The sequence below is a fragment of the Pithys albifrons genome, chromosome 2 (genome assembly GCF_047495875.1).
Source record: "Pithys albifrons albifrons isolate INPA30051 chromosome 2, PitAlb_v1, whole genome shotgun sequence".
Classification (NCBI taxonomy): domain Eukaryota; kingdom Metazoa; phylum Chordata; class Aves; order Passeriformes; family Thamnophilidae; genus Pithys; species Pithys albifrons.
This window is the reverse complement of record NC_092459.1, coordinates 116141424-116165684: the sequence shown is the minus strand read 5'-3', so window position 1 is coordinate 116165684 and position 24261 is coordinate 116141424.

Sequence of the window (24261 nt, the reverse complement as noted above, 5' to 3'; positions counted from 1 at the left end):
ATCTGTACTTTTAATTTTTTTATGCCCAGTGTTATCAGTCTGTGTATAGGAACACCTCTAATGGAAAAATCCAAACCTCTTCCTTATCAAGCCTTATTCCTTAAGTTTATTAAATGACATTTTAATAGAGGAGATATTTCAATTAATCCTTTTTAAAAAAGTAATAAGGGTGCCTGGGATGTACAGGATGTCAGCACATCTGGGACTGGGATTTTGCAGTGATTTCTGCAGTGCCTTTGGAGGGTATCAGCTAATGATAAAAATCAGGATTGATGGGAAAAACGCCTTTGCTGATGATCAGTTTGGGTTCAGATGGTGAGGAGTGAGAAAGGTGAGTGGCACAGAGTGGGTGAGGAGTTCAGGACATTGTTGTGTTCTGTGGTTCTGGAGCTGTGTCTTCATTGGCTGTGTCTTCAGGTACCAACTTTGGGCGTGTATTTGATGTGTTATTTAAGGAGGGATCTGCCCCCTCGCTGCTCCAGGTGTTTGTGGGAGCACCTCTGGATTTAGGGATCCTCAGTGGTGCTTTTAGACTGTGAGCTGCTTTGTTGTAGCTATTTTTTGTTATTTATAATCCCATCAAAGGATGATGTATGATAAATGGGGTAAAAAATGACCCAATTTAGGTAATTTACAGATTTATTCAGCATCCCAGTATATTGGATTGCTTCTGACTGTCTTAGGGAGTTTGTCAGCTCAGAAAGTTTGCTCTTTGTGTGTCCAAGGGATGTTACACTGTGGTAGTTTTAGTTTTAGCTCAAAAAGTGTTAACCCTTAATGAAGGGAATTATCTGTGACATTAATTTTCTTGGAGCGTTTTTCAGAGTGACTCCAGTTGTGCTTGAGCATTTGATTATTGATAATTTATTGGGCTCAGATGTGTATTTTAATTTGTTCCCAGTGTGTTGTATGTGCTGTTGCTCCTTGTGCTGTTATTCCTTCTGTGGCTGGAACCCAAAGCAATGGACCAAGAGGTGGGAATTGGATACCAACAATCTCCCTGTGGACAAAAAGGATTATTCCTCTTCCTAGTATTGCTTCCCAGATGGCAGAGCCCCTCTGGGGGAGAGACAGGTATCCCTCTGAACATCAACATCCCTCCAAACGTGTTACAAAATCCCTGGGAATGTTCTGAGGAGCAAATTAGAGCGAGTTGTACAGACAGTTGTTTCTAAACAAAATCTGCCGATTTCCTTTCCATAATTCACGTGTCAATTGGAACAAAGATCATATTCCAAAGCAGTGTTTCATTTTCCAGCTTCTCAGTTAGGATAAGGTGTGATTAAAGGAATGGGGAAAGGATGGTGAGATGTCCAAGCAAATCCAGCCCTTATAACACAGAAACACCATCAGAGGGGTTTGCTGGGGCTGGGTTGGTCTGAGGGAAGGGAATATTTCCACTCTTCCTATTTGCATGTCTTGGCACTTTGTTTTTGGAGATTTTGATAGTGAATAAAGCTGCAGTAAGATTTTAATATGAATGTAAACCTGGCTCTGGTAGCCCTGCAGTGGCTGTGAGAGCAAAGTTTTCAGTGTAACAGTTTCCTAATGAACATTTTGAACCAAAGAGGTTTTGTGCACGAATTTTAAAATTTCATTAAGGGACAGCCATATCCTTAATACACTTGGTCCAGCAGGGAACAGTAATAATCCTCCTTACATCCCTAAGTGGTAAAGATGGGAAGTTTGTGGTTAGGATGGACTGGAGGAGAGTTTTCCATCAAGTGTTAATGATAAACCCAGTGCATGTAAAAACTACAAAAGGACAGTTCCTTTTTAACAGGGACCACTGTTTGTGCTCCATGGAGCTTTGCAGTATTAGTAAAGCAGCATGAAAGAGTTGATTTTCATTTTATGTTGTGCTTGTGAGGCATTAACATGATGTTCTAACACTTGTAAATGAATACAGCTCTTGCCTAATCTGTCATTTTAATGCCTTATAGATTTTATTTCACTCTGTGTTGTACCAGATTCTCAATAATAATAATCAACTGCTTTGTTGTTCTCTTGCAGAAATTAAATTTCTGTAGTGAGTGTGCAACTAATAAAAGATGTTGCTTGAGGAAACAAAAAATAAATATGATGAATCATAAAAGTTGTATGTAGGGGGTTGCTCATATATGAAAGACAATTACTGAACCAGTGGTAAATTCATCTGATTCTCATATTGTCAACAGCTTAATAACTCTCACAAAGGGTTTGGCACTTCTGGAAGCTCAGCCTTTCCTTGTCCTGTTATCCATGTGGTGCAGCATCCAGGAGAGAGGATGTTCCAGAGCCTTGGCTAAACTGACCCTCCACAGGGTCTGATACACAGCTCTGGCTGGATAAATCCAAGTTTATTTGGGATATTTCTGAATGTGGCTTGAAAGAATATAAGCTGCAGGTTAGCCTCTAGCTGGGCTCCTGGAAAAGGACAGAGAAAGACAAGGAGCAGAAAAAGGTTCTTCTGGAAATCTGTGTCTTTGAGATGCTTCCCCTGGGTGTTGTTGGGGTCTCCTCCTTCTTTGGGAAGTACAAGTCAGTATAAAACAGTGACTGCAGGGAGGTGTGTGGGTCAGGTTTGGAGTAAAGCAGCTGGAATAGCAGGTACAACTCCCTGATATCCTTGGTTTCTCCTGGAGGGATTCCAAGCACAAGTGCAAAGGTAACCAGGCCATCAGTTCATGCTTTAATTCCTGTTCCTTAAGGTGAGTGAGTGGGCAGAGGGACCCCCCTGACCTGCACGGGACAGCTGGAAAAGCACACACTTGGTTTAGGTGTTTTCTGCTCTTCATCTGCCCTCATCTCTTGGCTTCTCCTTGGCCACGTGGCTGCCAATCCCACTTTGGAGTAGAGTGTTGGAATTTCTTCAGTTTGATGAAGTTTATGCAAAAGGACACAAACAATCTTTTACAGAGGAGCAAGGGAGTCAATAAGGATGTTTAAGACTCAATTTCTGAAACAATTTTGCATCCAACAGTTCCCATTAGGCATCAGAATGAAATAACAGAAGTTCCCAAACAGCTTGGTTTCACTTTAGGGGGAACCACAGGGTGCCCAGCACTTTTAAAAACTGTTCCTTTTTTTTCCTGAAAAAGGAACTTGAGCCTCCCTAAATAACCAGGCACTGCTGAGGAGATGAAGCATCAGTCTGGTCTTAGCTGTGATCCTGCAGCAAGGAGAGTCATTAAGCAGAGAGTCATTCCAAGAGCATTCCTGTTGCCAATTCTTATTTAGCCCTGAATCCAGAACTCTTGGCAAGGATGGGGCTGCACCAGGACAGGACTTTCCTGTCCTGTAATCAGAGAGAGGTCTTGTGTACCCAGGGGACACCACCTGGAGCCTTGGCCTGTCTCTTGGCCATCCCAGCTAACCCTCAGGACCGTAGCTGGAGTTTCTCCTGGTTCTTGGTTGGATTCTCCTTGGAAACACAACCCCAGAAAACCTGGATGTTGTCTCCTCTCATGGAAAAATCCCCTATTTAGTGATGAGTTTAAGTTTGGGAAATAGGGAAAAATAGTTTTACAGAAAACATATTTTTAGTTTAGTGCTGAATGGCATTATATTTATTTATACAGTATATACATATTTATTTGTACATTGTCTTTATTTCCTCCTGCTGGCACAGAGATTTCCCTCCAAAGGCCTGGAGTCTGTGAAAGCACCTGTAGGAAAAGCCCAGATGGGAAAAGTGAAATGCTGGACAACTTGTAACTCTCCTTCATCAAACAGGATAATTCAGGCTCTGGGGTGGTTCTTTAATCCAGTCCTGCCCAAGGCCTGGTCAGCTCTGGGAGCAGAGGGGTCACTGAGATCCTGAGAGGCTCCAGGGCTGAGCCAGAGTGGCCTCTGCACAAGTTGCTCCCTCGCCCTGTGGGGTGTGTTGAGCTCACAATGGAAGCACTGGATGCTCGACAGTGCAGGGGGTTTTCTTGGCCAAGCTGGGCTCTAAAATCAGGTGCTGGTTCTGTGGGGAGGGGTCAGAGCTGGGCTGGGGACCAGCAGCCCCCCGTGTCCCATCTGAGTCCTGCCTGTCACTCACCCAGTGCCTCCCAGCGAGTCACTTGTGCCCCTCAGTCTCACTTCCCCTCGCTATAAACTGGGGATGATAATACTTACCTACCCTACAGGGTGTTGTGAGGATTAATTAGTTGTTGGTGCTGCGTGTAAAAGATGTAAATAGCCACATAAATGCCGGGTATTATCATTATAATGAGAACCACACAGCACTGTGAGGGGAGAAATGGGCTCCAAATAGGTTGCCTGTGCCATTATGGGCCCCCACCAAGAGCAGCTTCGGGGGTTTGTTTGAAACATCAGCAAAGCATCAGACTCCAAGCCCATAGTTTGGTGCTCTGGTGCAGCATTTAACACTTTTTTCCTTTCTCTTGCCAGTTATTTTTTTATAGTCAGTGCAAGTTAGAACAACAAACCCAGGTAAACATATGTAGTGGTCCTGCTTGAATAAGCACTGGCTTTTATGATGTTTATGTTAAATATATAAGGATCATTAGGAGGACAAGGTGACACAGTCAGTTATTTTGATAGCCCCCAGGCACTTCACCACTGACACCTGCTTTGGAATTCCATTTGGAAAGGACCCAAATTGTTGTGGAAGTGTGAGGCTGGTCTGCCTGAAACTCCCTTCAGAACTAGAGATGACAAGGATGTTAATCTGCACTTTGATGCTTTCTTAATTGCCGTGTGTAATTTAGAAAATAATCAGTGGTTTACAAAATCCTCTGAAAAAACCCCAAACCAAACCCTTGTCAGGGTTCCTGTGACACCCCAGAGCTCTGGGGAGTGATCCCAGCAAGGGAAGCGCCGTGGCTGGGAATGTTAAAATGCCCACCCAAGAGTAAAAAATTCTGCCTTTACAACTCTTTGTACAAAGTAGGACTCTCTCCATTTGTCATCGAAGTCACTGGGTCAGATCTGATTTCTTTTTTTCCCCCTGTATGAAATGGGAAAGAAAAATGCTGTTCATAGATTTCTGTTTAATAGTGTTTGCCAGACAAAGTAGAATTTTCACAGCACAAGTTCTATAGCTCGAGAGTCCTATTCACTCAGCATTTATTTTATGGGTCTTTTATCCACCCTTTCTGGCTTGGAAAAAAAAAAAAGGGAAAAACAGGGAATTTACCCACTTAAAGTAAGCTTTGCACCAAAACTGTCTTCTGGGGGTTTTTTGTAGTGTTAATGAAATCTCAAGAAGACATTAATAATGATCTTCAGGCACAGAACTCATAAAACTAATATTAACAGCTAGAAAAGGAGAAGCATTTCCCACTGCAGCAGAAAATATAGACTTGCCTTTCAATAAATACGGGTTCTATCAGGTGGTATTGCTGAGTGCTGTTGTGTGAACGTGGGTTTGAGGGCTGGAACTCTGTGTGTCCCAGTTCTGCAGGAAATTTGGCTCTGGCTCTGGGCCAGTCACTCACTCCTCCCTCAGAATCCCCTGGATTTTTGTGCCTGGGACATCAGGCAGTTCTGTGAGGGGTTGAGTTTGTTGTGCCTGTAAAGGTTCAGGTTGGATTCCTGGCCATCCTGGATGAAGTTTTGTCTCAGTCTTTAGTCCGAGCTCATTTGTGGATGTGTACAGAGCCTGTAAGTCTCCACAACCAACCAGAATTTTAAAGGCTGTTGTTTTTCCACAGTTCTTCCAGGTTTCTTTTATTCAGTTGCAGATGAACAAGGAAATGCAGAGTAGGTCCAGCTTTGCAATTCCAAGTGTGGACTGAGAGTTGTCACTAAACCCAAGCTCAGACAAAGCCAAGGCTTAAAATATTTTGCTTTCTTGTTCAGCTCCTTGGATAATCAGATTATAATTGTACCTCCTCTTTGACAAGTATCAGTCAGATACTGTGGCCTTCAGAGAGCCACAACCCAAAGCAGATGGTGTGGAATGCTGAGGTCCCTTTGTCAGGAAAGGCTCCTGCCATTCCCAAGCCATCCATGCCCAGGGAGCAGTGCAGGGAGGAGGGTGTTTAAAGGGTTAGAGAGGGAAAGAGCTGCAGAAAGGCTTCCTTGAGCTCCCCCAGATCTGGGCTGGAGGCAGCTGTTGCCACCCTCTAGCTGGCTTTAATTCCAAGCCTTCCAAGGAAAGGAAGGTTGCTGTGGGAGATGCAGTGCCCTTCCCCCCGCTGAGAAATCTGGGCCTGATAAAATGTGGTTTGTTTTAGCATTATTTGTGTATCTTGCTCTCATGTGTGCTTGCTAGCCACATAAATGTCTAATGTTTTTAATTTAGCTAAGTTGTTAGCAGGGAGATCTTGTGGCAGGAAGTCCTGCAGTCTATTTTTTCACTGTAAAAAAAAAAAAAGAAGTTATGCTTTGAATTTGCTACTGTCTGATTGAATTAATTACATAATTAAGTTCTTGAACACAACAGGCTGAAAAGTTTATTTTTCTGCCTGCTTTTAGGTGGCTTTGCCATGACTTACCAGCACAGGAGAATTAATACCCAGGCAGGGCTCAGCTCTGTGATGTGACTCGGGAGAGCCAGACAGCCCAGAGGATCCTGTTATCCCTCTGCTCCAATTCCTGCCTACAAACTGGGCTGCACTCCTGTGAAAAAGTTTAGTTTTACAGGGGCTTGAGTTACATTTCCCTTCTGTTTAAAAAGAAGAGCTTTGCAAATGTGGTTCTGGCTGGGGATTATTATCTGTGTGTGTTGATAATTCTCGAATAATGATGTGTATGGGGAGTTCTGATGAAGGGTGTGGAGGAAGATGATTGAAGGCACTTACAGATGGAAGTCACAGATTCCTCTTGGATGGTGACAGTTTCCAAGCTCTGTATGGCAGATTTTTCTCTGGCCTAATATGTAGTTTATCATATTTCTCTCACTTTTTATGACTGATTTATCATTGCTCTGAGTTCCTTCTCTGAGAGTGCTTCCAGCACCCAGCAATGAATAAATGCAAATGGTTATTTATGGCCTGCAGAAAATGACTCAGGATTTTCTTTAATTCATTGCAGTGATGAGAGGATTTCTGTAGGGTACAAATGTGTTTTCAAAACGTTTTTTCCTGGGGTATGAACCATCCACTGGGCACTGAGTGTCTTTTAAAGGAGTGTCGATGGCATTTCCAGTGGGGTCTCCCATGGGAGTTTTTGGGGGGGTTTGTTTGGGTTTTTTTCCTTTTGTGGGGGACATGACCCAAAATTTAAAACAAGTGGTGGGAGGAGTGCAAACCTACTGGCACATATATTGAAACGAGAAAGAGAAATGCTTTTTCAGCCCCTTGTGAAGCAATATTGCTTAATTAACCCTACTTAAGCCCTACCTTGTGAAAAGGTTAATGGGATTTTTAATGACCCTGAGTGGTCAAGGCCTCAATTTTACATTTCTTCTGAAAGAAAATGGAAAATAGAACAAGAAAGCCGTTCAAACTTCTGTGAATCTGGAAAAACCCCTCTGGTTTACAGCACCAGTTGGGGTCATTTCCTGTTTTATTTGCAGTGGTTGCCCTTGGCCACCACGGGGGGTTTGATGCAGCTCTGAGGGGTAGTTTGGGTTCTACCCACAGGGAGGACAAGGCTGGACACAGAACATGGCAGAGATACCTCACACCCTCCCAGCCCCTTCCCCAGGAATGAATGAGATGGGAATAATGGCAGTGGTGAGTGGACAAATAGCACTAATAAATCGACTGCTTTTAAAGGGAGGGCTGTCTGTGTTCTCATCCAGCTGCACAGGAAGCACAGCTGGAGACAAAGCTGCTCCAGAAAACAGGAATTCAGTGGAGTCTTTAAACTGAGCTAGAGAATCTCACTGATGGGTGACCATTGCAGTTTCCATGACACAACACCAAGTTGTCCCTTGCAAGAACACCCATAATTAATTTAAATTTTGCTGGTTTTCAGTAACCATGTCAGGTAATTTCCAGACATCTCCTTGTAAAGGCACCTGAGCTCCGGTTTGACTGTGGGTATTTTTGCCACAAAAGGGCACTGATAATGTGGAATATTCCAAGAACTGGGAGAGCTGTAGCAGTGTGTGGCTGCCAGTCTGTGACCCAGCCTCCAGAGGGGGATAGGACACACACACTAATCAGTGCCTTGTGAGAGTTAATTAATGAGGGACATATTGCCTGTGGACAGTCAGGAGAGCCACACTTTCATCCATGGGGTCACCAATGTGCTTTGCTTGAATTTATCTAACTTGGTATATGGCAAAACACTCTGGGCCCTGCAGATGAAGCTCTTAATTGCATTTCCAAAGTGCCCCTGATTAGGTTTGGAATGTGACTGTGGTCCCTGGGATGAGTGGCAGGAGGGTGTCACACCTTGTCACCTGCTGGACACGAGGATGTGCCACACCCTCACAGCAGAGAGGAGCGCACTTTGTAGGCTGGGCAGTGCCAACAAGCTCTGTGAACCCCAAACTCACTGAAACGGTGCAGTTTGGTTCCTGTGGGCTGGGTTGGGCCGTGCTGGAATTGTTTGGCTTTCCTTTGCAACCACAGAGCGGAGGGGGGGGTGTGACTGCGCTGGCAGGGGAGGAAAAGGATGAGGTTTCTCTTCAGAAGTCCATGGTAGAAATTGTGGCTGGTGCTTTGTGGGGCCTGAGCACCCCTTGGAAAGGGGACACTCACTCCCTGTGGCTGTGGTGGTGTGGACATGGAGGGATGGTACAATTATTTCCTCTAATTGCATCTCTTGCACATTGCAAATGGCCACAGCCCATTGTTCTGGAACCACTTGTGGCATCCTCAGGGCTGGAAGAGGAAACCGTTCAAAAAAGCCTTTGTTTTGGCATGGAAATGGCAGATAGAGCATCTCTCTCTACCCCTTGATTTATGAGACATTATATATGTGTGTGTGTATATCTGTATATCTATATCTCAAACGCTGTGCATAAAAAATGCAGCAGCAAATAGAAGGTGCTCCCTGACTGCACATACACAATCTTTGTAAAAATGTGTGCAGTTTTTGTAAAAATTTGTGCTTGCAGGATCCACACAAAAAAGGCACCGTGACCTCAGACTTGTTTAAACCAAAAGAAGCATTTAAAAATCGCTTGACTTAAACCAGGTGTCACCTCAGCCTGATTTGTGGGAAGCTGTTAAATAAGTTTTCCTGTCTCCCTCAAAACACCCCAAGGATCCACTCTCTGACACTCTCCTCTGCCATGGAATCTGGATAAACAAGTATAAATGTTTGAAAAGTAAAGAATACTAATCAAGAGATGGAAGACTTGGGCTGCTTCATAAATCTTGCCTTCAATTTATTTGTCTAGTATTACAAAGGCAGAGGAGATATCAATTAATATAGGCAAAGAGGACCCATAATTTATAATTAACTGGCAAGTGGTTTGTAACAAACAGCAGCACTGACTGTAATAGCCAGCAGAAAAATAACTAGTGTTGATTTGTCCCTCGGCAAATTAATAGAGTGCTTATCAATGACAGGGTTACATAAAACTGCTAAATAAATAATCATCAGTGAGTTAGAGTGAAGCAGATCTTTAACAAGCTTAATCTGAACCTCTTGACATCTGCAGACTATGAAGAGATTAAATGCTAAGAAAGGGAAGATGCACTGCACACGCTGTAAGCAGGCTCAGGAGCTGAGAGGGATCGTGTTCGGGGGTAATGGGAAACAGGGAAACATTTTTATTGCAAAATTACAGTGAAAAATGATTTTCATTATAATTAGACTGAAAATTATAAAAGGTATATCAAGGAAATGCTGGACTGGAATTAACCAGATGAGAATGGCACTACATCTCTAAGCAATGAAAACACATCAGAGGGGTTGGCTTTTGATATATTTTTGGCTCAAGGTTTTTTCTTGAGTTTATTACTCACCTTTGTCCACTTGTGGTTTCTGTGTCACTTCTGCTGATATTCCCTGGTAGCTCCCTTAAATCATCCCAACAGCCCTGCAGTGCACCTGGTTTTCAGAATGTGTCTTATTTATGAGCCTGGAGATACATATATATATATTGGGTATAATTTCTAGACTTGTTTTACTTTTATAAAGGCTCTTTGTGCAGTAAGTCCATCTATGAAGGTCTCTCCAGGCCTTGCTTGATGGTGATGTGGGTTAGTTTGGTCCTGCAAAGCTCCCAGCTCTCAGCAGGCCCAGCCACAGCCATGCTGGGCAATCTCAAAGGGCTTTGTGTGCAGTGAAGATGTGCAGAAGCTTCCTGAGCAAGGGCAGAGCTGGGGCTGTTTCCCATAGCACTGGAGGGGCTGGAGGTGGAAGGCACATCCCAGAGGATCACCAGGAGGTCCTTGCTGGTCACCAGGTTCTGGCTGTGCCCCCTCTGCAGGTGTTGGCATGAAGGAGGAAAGGGCTGTCCCCTCCCAACCAGCTGTGGATTGGCCTAGAGCAGCACTTCCTTGGGAATGAATTACCTGGGATTTGTCCTTGGGGCCTCCCTCCTTTTTCTGGCTCTTAGAAGGACACTTTGTGCAGGTGAGGCTGCCCCCTCCTTGGGACAGAGGGGGAAGGTGCTGAGGCAGAAAGCTTTGCTGGCTGCTGCAGGAGGTTCTGACCCGGGGCCAAGAGCTGCTCCTGCTTTGTGCCTGAGGGTGAAGAGCATCCCTTTGGGAGCTGCAGCCTTCCTCTCCATCCCTTTCAGTCCTCCCCATCCTGCAGGAGCAAAGGGACTCCCAGTGTGTTCCTGCTGTTCCAGGAGGTGTTTCCAAAGGTACTGGAGATGAGGAGCCTGATGAGGCTGAATTGCCTTGGCTGGTGTCAGGAATAGACACTAATTGGGCATATTCCTGGTGGGGAGACTTAATTCCATCTTCTTCTGGCTTTGTGCTCAGCTGGGCATTTTTTTGAGGCAGGTGGTGGTGTTTGCTTGGATTGCACTGTGGATTTGCCCAGACCTCTCTGTCACTGGGTAGAACATTGTTAGCAAGAGAAATGTTGTCTTTCCATCCCATCCAGCTTCTCCTTTGCCCTTTTTCTGGACTCTCCTCCCTATAAAGTCTGGGAAAGGGAATTTTTAGGACCCACGTGGCACACAGTGAAATAGTCCCTTGTGGATGACTTTGGGAACTGCAGGAATGGGAGAGAAACCTCATACAAATAATGTTCCACTGGTTTATTTTCGTGTGGTGCTTTCCCAGCTTTTATTCTGGCATTGAGTCACCACTTAAAGAACAGAGTAGAGCCTCAATTTTATCTCTTTTTTTTTTGTTTGCTTTTTCCTTAAATTGTGCCTTTCAGTAGTGGAGCAATGTTGCAATGATTGATCAGTATTGCTCAATATATCAGTGGGGCTTTGGGTTTTTTTTGAGGTTTTTTGTGGAGGTTTTTTTTTTGTTTTTTAATAAAGAGGATGTGGTAGCCTCCCACATTGCTGTCACCACCTTGGCAGGATGGCCATGGCTGAGGTGCCATCAGGGAGGTTACAGGGCATTCATCAAAATCAAGCTGATGCAAGCATGAATACTCCCAAGAATGAGACCTTTTGTGCTGGAAAAAAAACCTGCTGAAGGCTGAAAAGGGGCTAATTTATTTAAATTATCTGTATACATGTCAAGCCCCATAGTTTCCAGAGGAAGCTGACAATCCTAAAAGAAAGCTTTTCTTAAATTTAACAACAAAATCCTACCAGGGGAAGTTACCCCAGACAGGCTGAGCAACTGAGCTGATAATCATCTGTGGGGATGCAGATGTACAAAAATACAGTTTTCTGCTATTAAGCTTTTAAATGTCAGTAAATGGCAGTTTAGTAGATCATTTGCTAATAATGATTACATTTCTCATTAAAATGTTTCCTTCATTATTCTTCAGGTAGAAATGTGTAATTCAACGATTGTTACATCAATTATACTTAAAAAGCTCATTAAAATACTGAAATATTATCTCTCAGAGCCAGAGTACTTTAAGAGTACTGTACTAATTACAAATGGAATAAACTCTTGTAATATCACCGTTTGAATTGATGCCTTATAAATTCTTAATGCAAAGCTAACATATAAAGTGTAAATCAAATATATAGATCCAATAAAACAAAACCTTTTTAATCTCGTTTTACCTTCAAAAGGATTCTGATTATTATAATTAAATAATGCATGATATAATAAAGATCTAGAATGTGTGATGATTTCATTGGCAATTGAATATTGGTGCTTTTTTTTATTTATGCAAGCAATTTATCACAGACAATATGCATCAAACATTAAAATATTGATACAATTACACCTATCCTGCCTAACCCATAAAAAAACCTGTGACATGGCTCTGTGCTGGGGATGCAAGGATGGCTGGAAATCCTTGTTAAATTTTAATATTCTGATGTGCTGGGTTATGCTAATTCTGGTATGGAATAATATCCCCTGTATTTCCTGTTCTGCCTTTTATTTCAGGGAGTTACAAATGGGCCTGGCTGAGCACTGCAGGCTCTGCTGCTCTCTGAGGAAGGGGCAGGGAGAGGCAGCTCGGAATTCCACTTTAACAGCTGGGATTTTGCTGTGAATGCAACTGTACAACCTGAATTTTGCTGCTCCATCCTGTTATTCCCCCTCAGACTCCTGCAAAGGCCTCTGTCCCAAGTCAGGAGTGACCCCTCAGGGATTTAGTGGGACTGGTTTCAAAGCAGGTCATACACTCTGAGCATTATCCCAGTTCCTTAAGGCTGACAAGATAAAATACAAAAGGAACAACCAGCCCCTTTTGTGGGAGCAGCAACTCTGCCAGGTCAGATGTAAATTGTGAAATTGGGCAGCATTTCCATAGCTTTAATCTTACACAACTGGTTTCTTCCTGAAGGAGCTGAAAGCTGTGCTTAATAGCTGGGGATTATTTTGCCACTTTTATGCAGGTAAGTTGAGGTGCAGGGAACTCCTTCAGGCTCTCTGTGCTTGTCTCTGGTCAGTCAGTGGAAAGGAAAGGTGTATGTAACAGCCCCCAAACAGCACTGGGTGCCCACCTGCACCTGCCAAGCCAACAGGTAAAAAGGGGTATTTCCCTGATCAGAATAACCCTGCAAAGATTTGTGCAAGGTTAACTCAGCCCACCATTCACAGAAAGGGGTTTTTCTGAGGAAACATCTCGGATATAGAGCAAGTTTTTATAGGAAAGAGACAACTGAGTGGCCTAAAGCAAATACCTGCATCTGTGCTGAGTTTCAGGAATGGCCCTTCAATATCACAGACCTTCCAAGTCAGGAAAGAAACTCCGAATAAACAGCAATAAAGATCAAAAAGCACCAGCAAAACATAAGGATTGTATAAACAGGGTGACAGTCAGCCCTTTGCTGAGGGTTGTCTTTGAAAATGCAAGACCTCAGAGTGACTCTTTTACTTAATGAAATTATAAAACCATAATTTACGTGTCTGACTCCCCAAATTGATGAGCACGACCTACAAAGTGTTGAACACTCAGCTCTTCATGCCTAGTGAGGAAAGAGCATTGAGTTACTCGCAGGATAAGAAGTTCTGTTTTTCTATAACCCGCCATGAACTTAATCTGGTTTTTTTATTATCTCACGTGAGAATTTTTCTTTTGGCTAAAGCTACTTGTTTTTCCTCAGTTAGATACTGCCTGGTCATCACAAATGGCTCTACTGTGTCCTATTTATGAGCTCCTGTTTAGCTCAAATTAGAACCAAACTCTCAGAACAAACAGTCCAATGACCAAAGGCTGATATTTCAAGGCATCTCCTGAGTTCAGATAAATATAACCAAAAAATGGGTGAAGAGGAAAGTTTTAGTCCCTGCACTTTCTAAACCTAAAATTGAAAGCTTGCATTTAATGAGTTAGTTAATGAAGTGGTTTGCTTGCAAATTTAAAGAACCAGGAATTTGTGCTGGTGTTTGCTGGGCGTTGCTCTGTGCCAGCCCTCAGGAGGGGACACAGTCTCGGTGCTTTCACCTGTGTGACTGTCACAGAATCACAGAATGGCTTGGGTTGGAAAAGACCTCCGAGATCATCAAGTCCAACCCTTGGTCCAGCTCCAGTCCCTTTACCAGATGATGGTCTGAGCACCCTGAGCTTCTGCCCATTGCAATCTGCCATCACTTCTGAGCCTTTGCTCCACGAGAGTGTCCCCCTTGTGCACCGACATGTGTAGGAGCCAAACAGTCCTGAGGGAAAAGCTCATCCTGATTCTTAGGAGTATTTGCACACCCATATGTGTCTCCTTTGGAATTCTTCAGCTCAGTGGTCTGGGCTGTCTCCTCACTGTGCTTAGTTAATTGGGGGAAAGGACTTGGCCAACATGCAGCTTTGAATCATTTGTTTTAAAGAAATAAGAATTCCCGGGGCTTATTAGCACTGAGAAATCCCGGAATCGTTTACCTGCCCGGGCAGCCGCCTGTGCTGCGAGTGAGCACGGCCCAATATAGATCCTTCTTGCCTATGAAAGCCGCTGATTTAGTCAGAAAGGTGACAGTGAAGGCAGTTGCAGGAGGGGTTTTGCATCTTTGCAGAGCCCTTTTCCCGTGCTGGCAGCGCGGCTGTCCATCACCGTTGTTATGCATGCAGGCTGAGCGAGCCCGCGGGGGATCCTGCTTATTTACACTCTTTTTCAAGCTCCGAAGCTGTTATAATCATTCGCTGTCAACTTTGTGCTGACACTGAATTTTACTTTGTGTTTTTTATGCTCGGTTTGGGTCTAAAATACTGGCATCCATCCCCTACACTGTAATTCTATGGGTGACTGGGCTGACCAGCAACAGACAGTGTTACTAACAGAGCTTTGCAAACCTGCTGCATATGGAGATTTCGGGATTTGTTGATTGTGGACAGTAAACAAAGTCCCCAGGCTTTGTTCTTTTATCCTGGTGGTGGCCCTCAGGAATAAACTCTGTAGCGTGTTTCATCTCATTGCATTTTCATCTTTGCAAAAATGTAAATATTATTTTCGTTTCCTACAAAGCTGCAAAGTTAGAGCAGGGAAACTTTTTCATTCCTTTTTTTTTAAATTTCTTTTTTTTTTTTTTTCATTTCCATCCTGGCTTGTTTTCTCCAGGCCTGTGTTTCAAGAAATGCATATTTTCCTGTGATCACCATATGTTTAGCATGAAGCTGCAGGGAGGAGGGGAGCTGGTAATGGGCTAATACCTCAGATCCAAATTGAAATAATGCCTTGTGCAAAATGTTGGGAATAAATTACCGTGGGAAGAGCATGCCTTGATAAATACATAGGGGTTTACACCTTTTTAGGCTCAGAAAGGCAGATTTGCATGGCTGTGCTTGCCTGGCTGTGGCCTGCAGTGCAGGGAAGGGGCAAACTGGGACATCTCCACACAACTGAGCCTTTTAGGGGCTTTCAGGGGCTTCAACCCCCATCATTAAATTACTTGACTGCATCTAATTTATGAGGTTTTCTCTTTGTTTTTGGTATTTTATTTCTTGGTCCTCTCCGCCATGGATTACAGTTACTGGGTAGTCGTGGAGAGAAGGGAAGAGGAGCAGAAGAGACAAGGTACAACTATGATTACATTAACAATATTTAAACTATTCTAGGATAATTAAGTTTCAGGAGGGACTAAATTCAGAGCTACTTTTTCACCCAATCTTAAAACCTACACACACCATGCAAACTGCCCAACATCACACAGCTATAGCTAATTGTTAAATAATACATATTTCCTAAAAATTGCTAGATCTGAACAGAGTCAATGCAACTTGTTTTAACTTTATAAAAGAGTTCTATTAATGTTAGTCCGTGGAGTTTCTGCAGGTTTCATTTCTTGCTTCTGCACCAGCTCAAGGTCTCTGGACAAATTCCATTCTTATCTTGGAAGCTCCACCTGCAAACTTGTCTTTGGTTTGCTGGCTTGAAAATGCATGAATCCTGACACTGCCCCTGCCCTCCAGTGGCATCCCAGAGCCTGATCCCTGCCTCTGGAAGGGAGGGATTTCCCTGTGCCAGCCCCCAGGGCAGTGCCAGCCCTCGGGGACCCGCAGGCAGCGATGGCACCGAGCGATACCAACCCTGTGCTCAACTGGACTTGAAATAAAACTGGTCAAGGAGCTTGTGTGCTTGGTCAATGTAATAAAGTAGACAAATAATTACTGAGCAAATCAAACACACTTACACTTCAGATGATTTTGAAATATTATCTATAATCGGGCACTTCTGTGCTAGGAGGAAAGGTTAATAAAGTAATTTAAAAAAGATTGTGTGGAGTATTACAGCAACAGAAGAGGACTGGTGATCATAATTGTTAATCTCCTGAAACACCAGTCCTCTCCTGCACCAGGCAGAGATTTTAGCACAACTCCTCATTGTTCATTCCACTTGCTATGATATTATACTGCTTAATTACCTTTCGTAAGAAATCTTATTTTACCTTTTTTTTTCTTCAGTAACAAATAATGCTGCTGGAAATATTTCAGAGGAAAGGTTATTTAAAGTCCTACCTGCTAAGGATTGAGATTAGAGCAGTCACAGTGGAGACAGATTTGGAGGCTGACAGATTGTTGTGAAATACCCCAGCAAAGTGGGTGATTGTGTCCCTTATTGCCCACTTTGAGCCCTATGTCAGTGGTTGGATATTCCTGGCATGGAACACAAAGAGGAAAGGCCCGAGTGGCTGCTGGTTGTGGGAGCAGGGACCATGGATATTATGGGAAATATTTCCAACAGTGAATTTCCTGAGCATTTATTACCGTGGTTTGGATAGAAAGAAGTCCACTCTGAGCACACATGAGTTTGTGAGGGAAACACACACCTGTTTTCCGTCTCCAGGGGATATAATTCTGAGGATGTCTCCACAAATAATTCCCTCCAGTGTGTAATTTTGGCTGGTAGTGACTCGTGTTGAATAAGAATATGGTTGTTCCTCACATCCTTTTAAAAAACTTCACCCGAGTGATTTGGTTCTGGTCAAAGCAGATTCTTTTTTCTCACTTGTGACACAGAGTTTGTATTTTGGCTTTTTCACTTGCACAATTCTGCATTAAGATTGGAAGTTTTTTATAGATATATCCAGGTGGGGAAGGAAACTGGATAACATCTATATGGGATTTACATAATTAAGGCCAGAGCACAGAAAAATGTGTTGTTTTTTTTTTTTAAGTGAGGATCCAGAATTTCCCACTCTGAATACCTGAGGTGCAACAGAGCAAACAGGTTAGCAAAGGAATATGGGCATAGTAATTACCTTCATCTGGCAAAATATTTCAGTCAGCAATGACTAGCAATAAAGCAAAATGATCACCTCTAGTATATCTATTACAAAAACAATTCTCTTGGAAGAGCCCCTGGAATATAAAGCATCAGTTGAGGAGTCACACGTGGCTTTGCTGTTTCCCTGGGCTGTGGTGCTCTCAAAACAACTGACTTGCAATGCCAGACCTGGTTCTAGACCAAGGGGTAAAAATTACTGCAATTAGGGATGTCTAAATGAAGGCAATACTATCCATCACACTGCTCTAAAAATACAACATTTTTTTTTAGGTTTTACACAAATCACTTATATCCTCCTTAAAAGAGATTTTTTTCAATATAAATATAGTGAATGCGAAACACCATTAATCCAGCAGTAATATCATCTGATAGCAGTTAATCCCTTCTTAGGGATGGCTTTGCCTGGTCCTTTGGAATATAGAAATGTGCTTTCACTGTTAGGCATTTTGTTTAAGCATCAATCAGTTCCTAATGCTTAATTGTCTTCCTCCCCCTCTCCCTCCATAAAAGACCACCAAGCAAAATGAATCCTGTCTTCTTTCCTTGGGAGTCTGATTGCATTCCTTAGCCAGTCATTTTGTATTCCCAGGTTATGGATCAAGGGCAGTGCCATGCCTGTGGTTTGGACTTGGCTCTCTGCTGTGACAGGATGATGCAGACGGCCCAGAAGATCCTAATCTGTCAGGGGCAGTCTATTAAGTTTGAGCCCCTGAGCTGTCTCAGCCAAATCAGTGAGACCAAACTTACATTTGTTTTTGTGGTGACCATTCATTTTGGTCAAATGAAGAAATTGCTGCTGTGGCTTTCGTGGCTCCAGGGGTGAAATCTATGAATGTCACGGGTCTTTGAGCCTCTCTGCTCCCTCTGAAACATTATTGAGGATGCTCTTGGATGAGAAAAAGAAAAACCCAAGCATTTTTATTGCAGCTGTTTGTAAGTCACCTTGATCATAAAAAGTTGGGGAAAAGAAGCATTGGCTTCTATAGGAATAATTCTTTTTGTGAATAACAGATAAGGTTGGGGGAAAAAAGACTTTCAGCAGACAAGTGTGTAGCAGGAAGAAACAGGAGTTCTGGAATTCATCTGGAAAGACTCACTATGTTCTAGAATTGCAGAGAGTTTCAGCACTGCTCCAGACAGGAACCTGTGGATCCCCCTGGCTTTGAGGTCCCCTCAGCACAGGAGACCAGACAGAGCACAGCATTTCATGGATTTTATTGGTCTAACAGATTTAGCTACAGGTGTTCAGTTTCTGTGTAAATATCCACCACTGTGTATCAATGTGGTGAATGTAGAACTTCTTGTGCTGTTTTTTACAGCCCTGCTGTAAGAAATAGGGGCAGATTTGGGCCATTTTTGGTGAGGTCAGAACCAATTGCTTATTTTGCGGCCTTTTTTGGCTCCAAGACATTTCCTGTCTCGGTGATGTTTGATTTATGGCTTTCCCATCTCTCTCTCTCTTCAAGTTCTAAGGTAAAACCCTGTCCCTGTTGAAGCTGGATTTTGGATTTTGGCCACGTGCTTCAGTGGGATCAAGTTTCCATCCTGTGTCTGTGACACTTGGCTCGTTTTTTTAATTTGTGCTGTTTTCCTTCTGGATGGGGCTGTTGGGGAAACCTCAATCGAGAGCATTGTGTGAAGGGGGTGGGAGAGGGACCAGCAATCTGGTGTTCATTAAACCTGAGTTTGATTAGGCAGAGTTGCACCCCAGCTTTATTAGCTCTGTTCTCCTACTGTTTTCTTCCAATTCTCCCCATGTGAGGCTCTTATTTAGAAGTTTATGTGACTTTCCACTGCTCTTCTCACTCCTTCTGCCCCTGCTTCTGTTTTCTGCTCCTCCCTCTGTGCCAGCTACTGCTCTTAGTGCAGCTAATTCTTCAGGAGGGTTTTTTTCCCAGGAATGTGGAACAGCATTCAAAGTCCTGGCCTAATTCACCAGTTCCACACCCAACAGTAACATCTGGATGCAAAATGTGTGAATGGAAAGCTCCTGCAAGAGGGATTAGAGAACAGATAGAGAGTGGAAAAATTCCAAGCTCAGGCATTTTTAAAATGTAGTCCGTGTTTAAACCAACAGGTTTTGTGCTTAGGAATCAACACTGGGAAATTAATCTAATTAGTGCATTTGCTTTATAATGGTAATTATAAAGTATTGTGAATACTTTTTTATCCCAAATTATTTCAGAAGTGGCACAAGCATTCAAAAATCGCTTTGTTTTGACTTGCCTTCATATAAAAAGGCATAAGGTGTGTCACTTCCAGGTCTCACAAAATGCATCACTGACTGTAACAGGTAGCAATTAGTGTGTTTTCTGTGAAAGAAAACAAAGGTTGGAAAAATGTAGTTGGGTCCATTTCCTTCCAAAAAAACCAACATTGTAAGGAGAAAAAAAAAAGAATAAAAATTGTTCATTATAGATGTTGCTGAGATATTTTAAAAAGGGGCATTTAATTTAAAAGGCAACCTTGAAAACCCTTATCTATGTGACTCCTCCTTTGTTCGCATCAATAGCTTAGTGGAAAACACAGTTTTTAAGACTGGCAATGGGCAGTGCCATACCCGGGTGTGAAGTTCCCAAACATGTTGGCCCATCGGTATTTACTCGGCTCTGGGTTGTACTTTTGGAGCCACTTGCAGCTCAAAAGCAAGTTTACAGCTGTGTAATGGAAAGCCACCTGCTGCAGTGTCACCTTGTAAAAACTGAGATGGTGAAAAGCAAAGCTGGTGAGAAATCTCTAATGTGACATGTAAAGGTGTTCAGCAAACTGCTTCTGCCCCCCCCTAAAAATAAAAAGGCAAGAAACTAGCAAAAAATGTTATCATTTCAGATTGCAGCAGATGACCCTGAGATTAGCCCAGTTAGTTAAAACTTGATTGTAATAATGTCAAGGTCATGAGTTAAATCCCCTGTGTGGGCCATTGACTTAAGAGTTGGACTTGATGATCCTTGTGGGTCCCTCCCAACTCAGAATAGTCTGTGAGTCTGTGATTAGGTCTTTACAGTCACTTGGACATGGTTAATCCCTCCGGTGTGTCCTGAAACCAAAGTTGCTGGTTTTCTGCTCTGGCTGATTTCGAGGGGTCTGAGGGATGCTGTGACTCTGCTTAGCTGGATACCTGGAGAGAAGGAGAGTCCTGTTCCTCTGGGGGTGCTGTGGGCACTCTGTGCCCCCCTTGGAGCCCCCAGGGCAGTCCTCACACTCCATTCGGAGTGAGCACATGAGACAAGTTCCCAGGGCTGTTCCCTGCCAGTCAGAATGCCCTGTGATATCAGTTCTGCAGATTGAAAGAGTGCTTGTTTTAAAAGCCCCTCTGCGTGTGCACCAAACTGATCTGAATAACTGTAAACGTGCATGGCAATGGGGCAGCTCAGCTGCCCGGTGCTGATCCTGACTGTGCTCCAGAGGGTGTGTGGCACTCACAGGGTGGGGAGAGCTCCTCAATCAGCTCTTACTTATTTCAAGGCACTGTTTTCCCTCAGAATCCCCCCAGCTAAAAAAATAAAATGAGAAGCCAAGCATCACCCTTGCATCTTCTGCCATAATTCAATTCACGTTTGGTTTATTTGAGAATTCATGTATTATAACCCTTCTTGCTCACACTTCTGAATATCTTGGTTTGTTGCAGGCAGTACGGCCGAGATTTCTTTCTTTTTATTACTGTTATTTTTATTTTTCCTGGGTTTGCACGGCAAGTGGAGGCCTCCCCCTCCCGACAGGACCTTCCACCTGAGGGCAGCACAGCCATCAGCTCTGACTAAACTCACTCAGAGTCAATCTGTGTGTCCCAATCCGGCTTCATCGCAGCTCCAGCTCAGGTTTTGCTTTACTCGCCCCCCTTACATTGTTTGCAGTAACGAGATATGATCCCTCTAACTTTCCAAACCTTTCAATTTGGTTTTCCTGGGAGCCGCATCCCTTGCCTGGCGTTGCAACACAGAGAAATCACCTCTGGTGTTCCCTTTGCCATGAAAGCTCTTTGTCTTACCTTGATGTGTTAATGTAGGAGCAGCTTATGCAGAACGAGGTGCCAGGAGGGTCTGGATATCAACATTAAAACACACACCTTTAGCTTCGTGCCATGCCAAAGGAACCCGAGCCTTTCCCTGCCGCTCTGAGGTTTGTGCCCTTGCGCTGGGCGCTGGCAGTGCCAGAGGGAACACCTTTGCGCAGGTAGAGCGCGTTGTTAGGGGAGGGATGGATGGCAGGGATGCTGACAGCAATTAGCACATGCTACTCATTAGCGAGGGGAGTTTACAACCGAGCTGCAATGGCAGGCTGCCATCAGCCGGGGAGTTACGGGGCAGTTTAATGCCTAACGAATGTGAGCGCTGGATTAGCAACAATATTCAACAAAACGCTGCCTGCATTCTCTTATGGCTTTCATTACCAAATTGAAAATCTGTGTAGATTTCTGAAAATTACTTTTAAATGTAGCCAATCTCCTCGACTGCAAGGCTTGATTTGCTGGTGAGGGAGTCCTGCTGTGAGATTTTAATGAAAGATCATAGTGCCCCTCCAAGACCGTCAAAGAGCTATGGGCCCTAAAAGACCTGAAATAATCTGTTTTACTTTTAATGGCAGCCATTTTATATTCATTAAGATCAAAATGCAGTTTTGCAGGCAAATTGCAAAGCTGTTCCACTCACAGCTTGAGAACCTGGAGGCCCTACAGCTTTTTATCTTGTTCATAAGCAAATATGCAGTTAATATCTTTTAATATGCTTTGATGCTTGGTACCTTATGGGTACATTGTACTGGAGGTTAGAGAACTGCATGTTTCTTTGGCAGTGCTAGCAACGAACTAAAGCACCAGTCCTTTTATTTCCATAATGGCAGAAGAAATGAGTCTCTTTTTTTTGTCTTCTTCTTCTTTTTTTACCTTTCTTTTTTTTTAATATGAGCCCTGCTCAAATAAATTGTAAAGCACCGTGAGTATGTTCAGGGTCTCATAGAAGGCACATTTTTTTCACTGCATTCCATCTGTTGGTGGTTCTTATTATTTAAATTTATACGGCCACATTATTTAAATGTAAACAGCCAAATAAGATAGGATCAAATCATTGGCATCTGGGAACTGTGCTCTTATCCTCTTTGATTGTGAGGTTGTGTGCATTAATAATGGAGTTCTAAAGACTGTGATTCCACCTGATATACTGTATGACCTTAACAGTTGTGATTTTATCAGGGTTTCACTGTATGAGAAAATGAAGGTATTTTGCAGCTCATTTCTGGCAGGGTTCGTTTGCATTATCTGGTGTCCTGAGTGGTTCTGATTTGTGTGTGTGTTTTAAACATAATTTCTGTTCTTGATTGCTGCGTTACTGGTCATGTTCCAGCCCCCTTTCCCTCAGATTGTTTGCAGTGAATGAACTCGACTTTGGCGCTGTGTTGCTTTAATTGTGTGCTGGGGGTGACGCGGTGTCATCGCTTGGTGAGCCTTGTAAAACTTGCCACTACTGAGCCCAACTCTGCTCTGAAGCTGTTGCCACATTCCAGGATTGCCAAAAGCGCCTCGTTGAGAACGGGGCAGTGGGAAAGGTGCTTGTTTAAACGTCCTCTCTTAAGGATGGAAACACGCAAAAGTTTGTAATAAGCTTTTTCCTAAATCTGACACGTGCGAGAGAACTGAACTTTTCCTCTCTCTTTTCTGTTGTTATCCAGTAGAAGGTGCAAGAGTGTCATGCCCTGTTTTCCCCTTTCCGGCCAAGAAGATCCACCAAATATCATAGAAAGAAAATTGTCAGGACTGGTTGATTTAAGAAAGCGGAATCAGCCTCTTTATATGGCGCTAATTCCAATTGTGCTGTTTAAAAAAAACCCCAAACAAACTAAAAACTAACCCAAAAAGGTGCATGAAGAGCTGCACGAGGGCCGGCTCTGTGTCCCCGAGCCCCAGGGGTGTGTTACAATATTGTTGGACATGTTTACAAGTTGGAACATCTCACTCGGTGCGGCTGCGGAGCCTCCTCGCAGCGCCCCAAAGCTCCAGCTTTGTGTGTCTGGCAGAGATGAGGGAATTCGATAACCTCCCCTCTCCGGGTCTGAGGGCGAGCGAACGCGTCTGGCCTGCCAAGGCACAGTTTAATGGGCTTCTGAAAACACTCAAAAGGCAGACAGAAATGTGTGGATGGGCAGGCAGCCAGGCTGACCTGGGGGATGGGGCCGGGCTGGTTTTAAGCAGGGTAAGGTCGTGCAGGAATGTTTGAGGACAAAGCTGGCTGGGGGAGTGCACTGAAAGCCTCATGTTTGACTGGAATGAATTTACAGAGCTTGAACCTGACTCTGTAACTTAAGAGCAAAAGCATTCCCACCTGTCCAGCTTCAAGGGGGAAATGGAAAATGTAAAGAATATATAATTAATTTCAATTACAAGCTTCACGTATCTTTTGCTTGGATATGTGTTATCTTTATTTCCTGCAGCAAGTCTAAGATCCAGTGTAGGAACTGTATCTAAAACAGAAAACAGCTCGCTCCTATAAATCTGCCCTTTTTTCCCTTTTTCTTTTTTTTTTTTTTGATGTTTTTTGTTAGCCCAAAGTTTTTGAACACCTCTTAATGTTTGGGATTTTGACTTTGGGTACTCTTCACAAGAAGAATTTTGCTCACTTTAATCTACTTAAAATGGAGCCTCTACAATCTGCTTTTTCCTATTAAGGAAGATTTTTTTGAGACCCAGAGAGAGCTGGCTGTAATGGAGGCATTAAATGATAATGGCTTACATGCTGATTGGTATAATTTGGGAACAGGGTAATAGGGAAATATTGGGGGGAGAGAGAGAGAGGGAAGTTGTCCTCGCTAAGTCAGCGTAAAGGGGAGGAGTTCCCTTTCATTTCCCATCTAAATGAGAAATCATTGCTCTTGAAGTTGATCACCTTTATTTTGATTTACTCTGTGCTACTTCTGGGTGAATTGGAAATCTGAGGTCCCTGAAACGAGCACACACAGCAGGGTGAGCCAAGGAGGGGGCATGGGCTGGATTTGCCTTGGGATTTGTCAACAGGCGGGTAAATTGGTACTGTTAAATATCTGTGCACTGGAGCCACCAGCCATGGGACTGTTTCATGACATCTCAGAAGTCTGGGTGGATTATTGGAGAGTTAAAAAGCCAACAGCAGTGTGTGGATGGCAAGAATGGGACCTGTTTCCAGGAAACAATTTTAATTCAA